Raw genomic sequence first — 10,891 nt, forward strand, 5'->3', positions numbered from 1 at the left:
GAACTTGGAGTCAAGATTCTCTTTCTTCCCTTGTCCTGGGACCCCTGTGAACACCAGCACAAGGAGGGAAAAAGGGGATGGATCATCCTGAGGTAGAGCTTCAGCCATCCGCTCAGTTTGAAGAGGAGCTGTGCCATAGCTGGGACATGGAATGTCTGGAGGTTTTCTTGGCAAGGCTCTCTTTACTTAGGACTATAGAGCATAGAAAGCTCCCTTCATGACGCATTGCTTAGATAAGAGAAGAGTATGGTTGATGTGGGGAAGCTCAGCATTCTCCTTGAAGGAGAAAGGAATGGGTGGTCATAAGAAGAATGAAGCCAGCACAGAAGCAGCTGGCATTCAGCAGATGTGCTGCGAGCTGTCAGCCTGACCTGGGCCACCTGGAGGACAGAATGATGAAGATGGGGAAGATGGTGAAGTAAGCAGAAGATTCTCTGTTGCAGCCCTTGGTTTCAGTGGGACTGGCAATACAGACTCCAAAGCCTGCAGAGGCCTGGAATGTTCCCTGCCGTGTCCCGCCGTGCCTCAGCCGCCCGGTGCCTTGGGAGCCGTGCGCTGCGGCCAGGCCGTCCCCTCGATGGCTTTGCGCTGCCTGCCAGCGGCCCAAGGCTCTCCCCCTTGCCAGAGGGGCCCTGCCCCTGGCCCAGGCACCCCCTGGCAGCTGCCCCGCAGCGCCCCAGCTGCCTGGCAGAGATGGTATTCCCGTGTGCCCTGGTGTCCCTCAGTGCCAGCTGCAGCTCCCAGCGGGGCAGCAGGAGGGGCCAGGCCCTGCTTGTCCCCCCTTGCTGCCAATCCCTGTGTATTGAAAAGCAAAGGAGGGCTCCAATGGCATATGTACCTAACAGTGCTCTCTCTTCAACATTTGGGGCACCAAAGGGCTCTGCTCAAGGAGCTCTAAGAGCCAACACCCAGCTTTCCAAACTGAGGTGTCATGCTTCCTTCTTTAAGCCCTCCACTTGGCTGGGTAATGGCAGCTGACTTGGAAATGGGGAAAATGAGATGCTTTCAAATGGAGGGAACCCTTCTGGGTAACAATGCAGTGTTTCAGCAAGAGAATTTCAAGGTAGATCAGGGCTGTTCAGCAATTGCCTTGATTTTCAAATGCCACCCTCAGCATGCCAAGTGTGGAGAGCCCAGGCAAAAGCTCCTGTCAAAGCACTGTGCTGTCTGTTATCAGAGGACATGTCTGTGCTGAGTCACAAGCAAGGAAAGGCCAAGGAAAGCAAGCTAAGCCGTGCATCATGATTCCACGGGTGAACAGAGTTGATTTGCAGAGGAGCTGTGTGCACTTTTTGCCCCCTCCCAGCCAGGATTTTGTTCCACTTTCAAGATGCCTCCTGTGTCTGCCACAGGATTTTGACAGAGAAGGGAATGACTCAACTCATTTGTACTGGGATGTATCTGGCCAAATCTCTGCAAGGAATCTTACAGGGAGCATGGAGCTCAGGCAAACATGCGTCCCACTGCAGCTTTGGACTGTTCCAAAGGGGCCTCCTTTGGGCTCGACATCTGCAGGCCATTGCAGAGCCGGGGGCTGCAGGCCGCTGCCAGAGCTCCAACACAACTCAACTGTGGCAAGCCAAGGAGCAGCGCACAGCTCTTCTGGATGTGCTGAGACTTTCCCTTGCCAGAGAAAGGGCAAGCAGGACGAGTGGAGCTTTGCGTCAAGAGCTAAGCCAGTGTCTCCCTGCCACAAGGGGAGGTCGGCCTCCAAAGGCAGTCAGAGCACAGGGCAGCATGCACCCACGTGCTTGAGAAGCAGCTGCAGCCTACAATGCTCCTGGACATATATTATCTTGGCTTCTTTTGCCCCCTAAATGGCATGGAAGATGTGAGGCTTTTCAGAACCAACTAAGATGCCGCCTAGAAGAAGCACACTTGCTTTTAGTCCATGCTTTTGGCACCAAGAGTCATGTTTGCCTGGATTTCTTGGACGCTAGGAGGGCTGGCTCATTGTTCTGAGCTCCCCTGGCATGCCTTCAGCACTGCCTTATGGACTGTGAGGTCATTTGCTGCTGCTTTATGACTGCGGAGAACGTGCCAGGCCATTCTTTGGCATCAGCTGTACAGAGGGTTGGCTTGCTGGGCACAACAGAGCCAGGGCAGCTGCTATTGTGAGGTCAAGGGAGCGGCGCCACGTCACAGCGCTGTCAGCGCAGCGTTGTCCCGGGGCGCGCCAGGCCTGCTTGTCCAGAGCAGCTCTTCCGCTCGCTCCCTGCAGGAGGGTCCTTGTGATCAAGGAGTTCTCAGCAGACGGCCTGCACCCCGAGAGGACTCTCTCTTATCCCTTGGGTGGCATTCAGCGTGCAAACCCGCACAGCGCTGCCAAAATGATCGGGCAAGTCTGTGCTGCGGTTTGCACCGTCTTTTCTGTTGCCTATTCTGCCTACTACGTGACCCAGCTGACTCGTAAGTAAAGCTTCATCCTGGGGCTGGCATCACCTGGCTTTTGCTTGGCTCTGCTCTTTATGCCACAGTAGTGACAGAGGTTCTTTGGGACCAAAATGGCCATGCAGATGCCAGCACTTTGGTCAAGCTCCTGCCAGCAGCATCAGCCGCACAGGGGCTCTCTGTAGTGGGTGGCAGGTGCGGAGGATTGGCAGCGTAAGCTGCAGCGGTTTCCTTCCCTCCCCGGGAGAGTGCGTGGCCGTGGCGTCTGTCATTTCCTCAGCTTGCTGCTTCAAGCAAGACAAGCTGCAAATTGCAGACTCTGAGGAGAGTTCCTCCCAAGTACTTCTAACAACTCTGCGGCTCTCTCCAGGAGTGAAGGAAAGCCGTGTTTGCCCCAAATTCTGCCACGTAGAGGCCTTGGCTGCGTGACTTGACCCTTTGATGGGAGAGGGAAATGCTCTCTCTTGGGACTGACTTGTGCTGTGGCAGTGGCCAGCACAGGCACTTTTCTAAGGGCCTCTGGTTTCTTTTCCCTCGCTGGCTGCAGGTCACCTGACACGCCGATGGAGACAAGCCTGTCCTTTGGTGAGTGGCAAAGAAAGCTCTGACCTTGCTGGCGCGGGAGAACTGTGCGGCAATTCTGCCAGCTTGGCCTTTGGCAGCAGAGTGCTGTGGCGTGCCCGCATGGGAGGCTGAAAGAAAGGCCAGCTGCCGGGCGGCATCAGCAGTAGCTAAGGGAGCACTGGCTGTTTGCTGATTTTCCAAGGAAGAGCCTTTCAAGAGATGAAAGGCAAATGGGACAGCTCCAAGGTGTCTTGCTGCTTCTAAGCAGCAGGGAAGCTGAAATGCACAGCAAGATGGATTAGCACCTGATTGAGCCATCTTCCTGTGGTTTTCATGACTCAGAGTCCCACTTGCATGCGAGTGTATGATTTGCCCTTCTTCTGGCTCCTTTCCCTTGTCAACAGAAAGCAGCTGCTAAGGGATTGGCTCGTGCCCATCTCTCTGCCTTGTGTCTGTCTGCAGGGCTCGACAGCAGGGTCAGAGGCTCCTCTGGCTCCCTCTGTCATTGAGGAAGAGGCTGAAGAGGAGCAGAGGAACAACAAGCCTCCAGCTGCTGTCCCTCCACAGCCTGAAGATGCAGAGCCAGTAAGTGGCAGCTGAGCTTGGCCCTGCCTTTGGTGCAGGCCCAGCTTCAAGGTTGGGATGGAGCAGCCCTTGTTGCTGGCGGCTGGAGATGCTGGGCGCTGTGTGCCTGCCGTGACCTAGTGCTGCTTCAGCCAAGCCAGGGAGGCCAGGCCAATGGCTTCTGAACTCTGACTTTCAAGCATCACTTTGCTGGGATGCTGAGAGGGCCTGAGGCTGTTCCTTGGGATGAGACAAGAGGCAGCATTCCATTATTGCCAGGCTAGGAGTCAGCCCCTTGTGCCCATTGTCAGTGCAGGCTGCCTGTGCTCAGCGGGCAGAGCGGCCCAAAGAGGCAGCTGACAGCCTTGCGGGCTATTTGGGAGGCAGTGGCCCCTGGAAGGGACCTGCCCTCTGCATGGACTAATTAGCCTCAGGCACAATGTAGGCTGCGCTTGCCTTCCCTGCGGTCAGAGCGGAGTTTGGAGAGGAGAATCCTGGTCAGCTCCGCAATGGAAAGGGCGGGTTGGTCTGGGCAGGGCTGGAAGGTGGCTCCGAAGGGCCGCTCCCTAAAGCCTGACACAGAGAGGGGAGATGCGTGAAACAGATCAGAGAAAGGACATGCTCCGGGTTTCTGAGCAGACAGTTGCACGCCACCTCTGGGGCGATTTCATTGCCCGAGTAAACACAGCAGGAGGAAAGCCAGGAGGCTCTGGGGCTGTGCTCTGATCTCTTTCTGGATCTGCACAACCCCACCGCTACGTTGTTGCCAGTGTCTGGCCAAACAGCCGGAAAAATGGAGCAAGGAAGTGGCCACGAGGGGCTGGATCAAAATAGCCTTAGTGCTTTTCCCATTGCCTTTGAGAAGGGGACATGGGAAAGGGCCCCTAAGCTGGAGAGCCCTGGCAGTGGCTGACGGCATCTTCCGAAGGCCTCGCTAGTGCCGTGCGCTCTGCTGGGCATCTGTGCCAGCCACCCTTCTGACGGGCAATCCTTTCTCGCCCCAGCTCAACACCCGCTCTGCCATTCAGCCTGGTGCCGCCGGAGCAGCATGGCCTGCAGCAGCCAGCTCGCCCCCCGCTGCCGGCACTGCATCCAGCAGCGCAGCCCAGCAGCCCGAGAGGACAGAGGAGCAGGGCCTGAAGACGCTGAGTACGTCCGCTGTGTTTCGTGTGTGCCAGAGCAGTGCCTTGCGTGCGTGTCTCGCTGTGGGCTGCGCCAGAAGTTCCCCCGGTCTCAGAGGCCCTTGGGGCACTCTGCAGAACCTGTTGTTGTGTTTGAGGCAGCACGGGAGCCGTCAGGGAGTTCCCGCTGCCTGTGAGGGCGGCGGGCCTGGCTTGGCTCTGCCTGGGCTGCCTTCTGTGCCAAAGAGAAAAGCAGAAATTGTTTCTGCTTGAGCGGAAGGCTGGCACCTAGCAAGTGTGTAGGCTGCAGGGAGCTCTCTGGCCCCAGCTGTGTTTTGGCTCTCGTTCTTACTCTTCCTCTGGCTCAAGACACTTTGTGCTTCTAGGCGGCCCTGCCAGTGATGGGGGCTGTGACTGCAGAGGCTGCAAAAGGCTTTGCTTATCTCTTAGGGCTCCCCCGTTCTTAAGGGCTCATCATTTTGGCATATCAAGCTGTGCTTGCAAGAAATGAAGTCCTCCATGGAAGGGCCACCTGATGAAAGGTGGAGAAGATGGCCCTCCCACTTGCTGCTCTCAGACATTGGAATCCATGGGAGCTGAAAGGGCCCAGAGCTGCTGGCAGTGGGGCTGCCTCTGGGATGGTCTGGCGAGCGGCGTCTCTGCGTGCAAGTGAGTATCCCTGCTTTTGTCTTTCAGGGAGCATTGTGAGTGTGGGCCAGCCCATGAGCAAATACACGGCCTTTGAAGAACTCGGACGAGGGTAAGTGTGACGTCAGGTCGTTTCACAAAAGTGTGGGCCAGGTCTTGGGCTGCTGCAATATCAAGCGTGAAGTCAGGCAAGCTCCAATCATGGTCAGACTCTGGCTTGATCTCCTGTCGCCTGCCAGCGCTGCTCTGTCAGAGCAATGCGAAGGGCTCATCAAAGACGAGTTGATGCTGGCAATGTCTAGCTTGCAGCACTGAGGAGCAGGAGCTGGAAAAGCCCCTGCCCCCGTGGCTTCTTTATGGCCTGAAAGAGCACCTTGCCATCCAAGAAATGTCAGATTCTCCAAGACAGTCTTCTGACTAGAATTGTACTCACTTTCTTTACACACACATGCATGCCCACCTGCACGAGGAGAGAGTTCCTCTTAGGTTTGGAAGTGACCTAACTGGACATGTGCCTTGGAGATTTCCAGCGGCCCTTGGTCTTCATGCTGGACCTTAGTGTTCCCTGGGACACCCTGCCCCGCAAGGCAGAGGGCTCACGGGCCGATGCGCTGTTGGCCGCAAAAGAGACGCCGCAGCCGGGCCTTTTCAAAGGCGCCCAGGCAGCCTGGGGAGATCTCCTGCCTAGGCTTGTTTTCAGTGCCAGGGATCAAGGGCTTTTTCTGCTGCTGTTTTCTTTCTAGGGGCTTCGGAGCTGTTTACAAAGCCCTTGACACCAGCAGCGGACAAGAGGTAAAGTGCCAACAGCCCCACGGCATTTTGCAGCTCTGCAGCGCTCTCCCCGCTGCTGTGAGCTCTGCCTGGAGCTTTGGGTGGCCGCTCCATGTCTGCCGCAGAGGCTGTTCCTCTGAAGTACAGTCCAGGCTCAGGGTGCAGAATGCTTTTGGCATGGGCTTTGGAGCTTCTGCTAAGCTCTGCTGTCTAGGAACAAGGCGCTTTGGCACAGCTGGCTGCCTCATTGCACAAGCACTCGCCGCGTGCTCCTTGTGATCTCGAGCAGGGCGCGTCTTCTCAAGTCAACCGTCGCCCTTGTCGTTTTAGGTGGCCATCAAGATCATGTCGGTTGAGGAGGGGATGTCTGAGGAGCTGGCTGCCAATGAAATCCTGGCCATGAGGGACAACAGGAATCCCAATATTGTCACCTACTTAGACAGGTTGGCGTACTGTGAAGTCACTGTGGCTTTAGCTAGTGCAAGCCAGAAGACACAATGCCCTTTGGTCAGTGGAGAGAACGGAGCTCTTTACGATTTCTCTGCTCGTCTCCAGAGGGTGGCAGCAGGTCGACCTGCTGTTCAAGAATCTGTTGTGACACACGTAGCTTGGAGAGCAATGGCAAAACTCTGGCTCAGGCCCTCGGGTGCCTGAGGCTGTGCCCATTGCTCTCTGTCCATGCCGTGCTTTTCTTCTTCCAGCTACCTGGTGGATGCGGAGCTCTGGCTGGCCATGGAGTTCGTGGACGGCGGCACCTTGTTCGATGTGCTGTGTGCGGTGTGCCTGGAGGAAGGACAGATAGGCGCTGTCTGTCGGGAGGTGAGGGATCCCGCTTGGGCTTGCCCAGGCTTGCCCAGGATGCTGCTTGCCAGCTGGAGGTTAAGGAAAGTAGAGATTTCTGGCTCTCAGCTTTCTTTTGCTGCTGCCGCCGCCACGACACAAAGGAGGAGAAGAAAGAGCGTGGGAAGGGAACTGCCTGCCGGTGTCCCCGCACTGCTTGGGCTCCGGTCTTGCACTCTTGCATGCTGTCTGTCCTGCAGCGCTGGTGCTGGCTCACTCGCTTGCTTTCACTTCTTTCCTCTTGTCAGCTGTGCCTCGGAATGCTTGCCTTGAGCCTGTCTGTCTGTCCTACATTCCTTGCCACTAGAAGGCAGCATGCCGGTGGCAGAATTTCAAGCTAAGGGCAAAGAGCTGTCCTCAGCTTCCAAGGATAGCATGGCAGCCCAGGTGGCAACGGATTCTGGCACAGGTCTAAGGTGCCGCTTCCTCCTCTGCTGCCACTAGGCTTGCCCAACAACCCTTGCCATGCCTCCTCCCAGCCAAAGGTGACGCGCTTGGTACCGAAGGCCGGTGGAAGTTTAGGAAGCCAAGATGCCTTGGCTTGGAAATCTAGGAAAAGCTTCCAAGAGTGTCGAAGCAGCAAGCTCTTCTTCGTGACAGCAGCACGATGCTGCGCCCTGGCTCCCAATTGCCTGAGAAAGCTGTCAATCCCGTTGAGCTCTTTCCTTTCTGGTGGGATGAAATCAGATGCTGCACGTTAACTTTCCCTCCCTCCTTTTTCTCTCTCAGTGCCTGCAAGGACTGCATTTCCTTCATTCTCGCCGAGTCATCCACAGAGACATCAAAAGCTGCAACGTTCTTGTGGGCACGGATGGCTCGGTCAAGTTGGGTGGGTATCCCTGCGCAGGTGCGGCTTTTGCAGCCTGTGCCGTGGAGCTGCCTTTTGGTGAGCGCCACTTGGCCAGGAGCGCCGCTTGGCCACTGCGTGAGCGGTCAGGCTGTTTTTGAAGTGGCTGATGCCTTCTTTGGCTGGCTCTGGGCACGTGGGAGGAGAGCTCAGCTGCTTTTTCAGCTAGACTCAGCATGGCCTGGCCAGGCTTAGAGTGGTCAATCCTTTTGGCTGCTTTGCCAGCGGTAGCTGGCTTTGACAGGCTTTGTTTTTCTCCTCAGCTGACTTTGGCCTCTGTGCTCAGCTCAGCCCTGAGCGCAGCAAGCGCAGCTCCAGCGTCGGCACTCCCAGCTGGATGGCACCGGAGGTGGTGAGAGGAGAAGCCTACGGCCCCAAAGTTGACATCTAGTCCCTGGGCATCATGGGGCTGGAGATGGTGGAAGGGGAAGCTCCTTACGAGCGGGAAACCCGTCTCAGGGTAAGCTCAGAAAAAGGGCTCTGTGCACAGAGAACTGATGCTGTGCAAAGGAGCAGCTCGAGTCACCTCTTGCATCCATGTGCTGTAGGTTTTTGAGCTGATAGAAAGGAACGGGCCCCCAAAACTACAGAACCCCAGGGACCACTCGGCTCTCCTGCGCGACTTCCTCCGGTGCTGCTTGCAGGCAGACGAGGACAGGCGCTGGTCTGCCCAGGAACTCCTGCAGGTAAGAAAAAGCCAAGGGGCAAAAAGGCCTGTGGGCTGAGGACGCCTGCATGAAGGCATGAGGAGGAGTGTGGGCCACGTGGCTGAGACGGGTGCCAGCACAGGAAGGCGCAGGGGGACTCGCTGCCCTCGGTGCTCTTTGTGTGTCTTTCTGGTAGCCAAGGAGTCCTGCTTGAGCCCGTCAGGACGCCATCCTGGAAAGTAAGGGTTCCTTTCTTTGTTTTCTTTTTCCTCTGGACAGCATCCGTTTGTCACCTCAGGCGCTCCTGCCTCCAGCCTGGCTGCTCTGATCATCTCAGCCAAGCGAGCGCAGCAAGACTGGAGAGGAGACGCCCGCGCCTGAGGAGGCCCTTGAGCCCCGCCAGCTGAGAGGAGCGAGAAGGCAACGTGTCCACCTCGAGGCAGAGTTTCAGCCATGCCCTGAGTTTTAGCAGGAGCTGGGCTGTAGATAGGAATAGCAATGGTCTTGTATAGTGCTCAGTTTAGGTGATAGGTTAGGTTAGCTTAGGTTAGGTTAGTTTAGGTGTCAGTTAGGTTCAATTTTAAGCTCTGTTGTTTGTTTTTTTTCTTCAAAAGATAAAATTTTCAAAGCTTTAGGACATGTAGGAAGCGAGTTTTAAGGACTATAGAAGGTAGGAAGCTTAGATAATAGAGGATTGTTTAGCTTAGACCAGAGTATTGTTAATTGAGGGAAGCTCTGAGGTATCTTTTAAGTAGAAATGGACCAATTGTCACAATAAGAACTAAGCTGTGAGAGGAAGAGCTGGGTGCAGCAGGACTGGAGCCTGCAGGCGCTCCAAGCTGTCAGCCTGAGCAGGCCACCTGCAGGACAGAATGCTGAAGAGGCAGAAGTAGCCAGGGGACACTTGGTTTCAGCTGCAGTGACACTCACACTCTGAAATATGCAGAGCGTTGTAAGACTCCCTTCCTTGCCATGCTGGAGCTGAGTGGCCAGCCCCTTTGAGAAGCCCAAAGAGCACACTGAGCCAAGCAGCTTTGCTTGCCTTACCTGGGCAAAGCAAGTGCAGGAAGAGCGGAGAGGAGATGCCTGCGGCTGAGGAGGCCCTTGTGCCCCGCCAGCTGAGAGCAGGCGTAGCCATGATCTTTTCTGAAACATCCCTTTGCCAGGATTTTTCTCCTGAGAGGCTGAGAGGCCTCAGGAACGCAATGGAAACAAGAATTATCTGCTGCTGTGAAATGCAACAGATGCATCTTTGATGGGTCTCATGTGCTTGTTTCTTATGAATGGCCAATCCCAGCCCAGCTGTCTGGGACTGTCTGGTCAGTCACAAGATTTTAGTATCATCCCATTCTTTCCCTTTCCATGCAAGCCTTCTGATGAAATCCTTCCTTCTATTCTTTTAGTATACTTCGAATCTATCATTTTATTATAATATCTATCATCAAAGAATAAATCAGCCTTCTGGAACTTGGAGTCAAGATTCTCTTTCTTCCCTTGTCCTGGGACCCCTGTGAACACCAGCACAAGGAGGGAAAAAGGGGATGGATCATCCTGAGGTAGAGCTTCAGCCATCCGCTCAGTTTGAAGAGGAGCTGTGCCATAGCTGGGACATGGAATGTCTGGAGGTTTTCTTGGCAAGGCTCTCTTTACTTAGGACTATAGAGCATAGAAAGCTCCCTTCATGACGCATTGCTTAGATAAGAGAAGAGTATGGTTGATGTGGGGAAGCTCAGCATTCTCCTTGAAGGAGAAATGAATGGGTGGTCATAAGAAGAATGAAGCCAGCACAGAAGCAGCTGGCATTCAGCAGATGTGCTGCGAGCTGTCAGCCTGACCTGGGCCACCTGGAGGACAGAATGATGAAGATGGGGAAGATGGTGAAGTAAGCAGAAGATTCTCTGTTGCAGCCCTTGGTTTCAGCGGGACTGGCAATACAGACTCCAAAGCCTGCAGAGGCCTGGAATGTTCCCTGCCGTGTCCCGCCGTGCCTCAGCCGCCCGGTGCCTTGGGAGCCGTGCGCTGCGGCCAGGCCGTCCCCTCGATGGCTTTGCGCTGCCTGCCAGCGGCCCAAGGCTCTCCCCCTTGCCAGAGGGGCCCTGCCCCTGGCCCAGGCACCCCCTGGCAGCTGCCCCGCAGCGCCCCAGCTGCCTGGCAGAGATGGTATTCCCGTGTGCCCTGGTGTCCCTCAGTGCAAGCTGCAGCTCCCAGCGGGGCAGCAGGAGGGGCCAGGCCCTGCTTGTCCCCCCTTGCTGCCAATCCCTGTGTATTGAAAAGCAAAGGAGGGCTCCAATGGCACATGTACCTAACAGTGCTCTCTCTTCAACATTTGGGGCACCAAAGGGCTCTGCTCAAGGAGCTCTAAGAGCCAACACCCAGCTTTCCAAGCTGAGGTGTCATGCTTCCTTCTTTAAGCCCTCCACTTGGCTGGGTAATGGCAGCTGACTTGGAAATGGGGAAAATGAGATGCTTTCAAATGGAGGGAACCCTTCTGGGTAACA

The sequence above is a fragment of the Fringilla coelebs genome (assembly GCF_963513975.1).
Source record: "Fringilla coelebs genome assembly, contig: SCAFFOLD_40, whole genome shotgun sequence".
NCBI classification, from domain to species: Eukaryota; Metazoa; Chordata; class Aves; order Passeriformes; family Fringillidae; genus Fringilla; species Fringilla coelebs.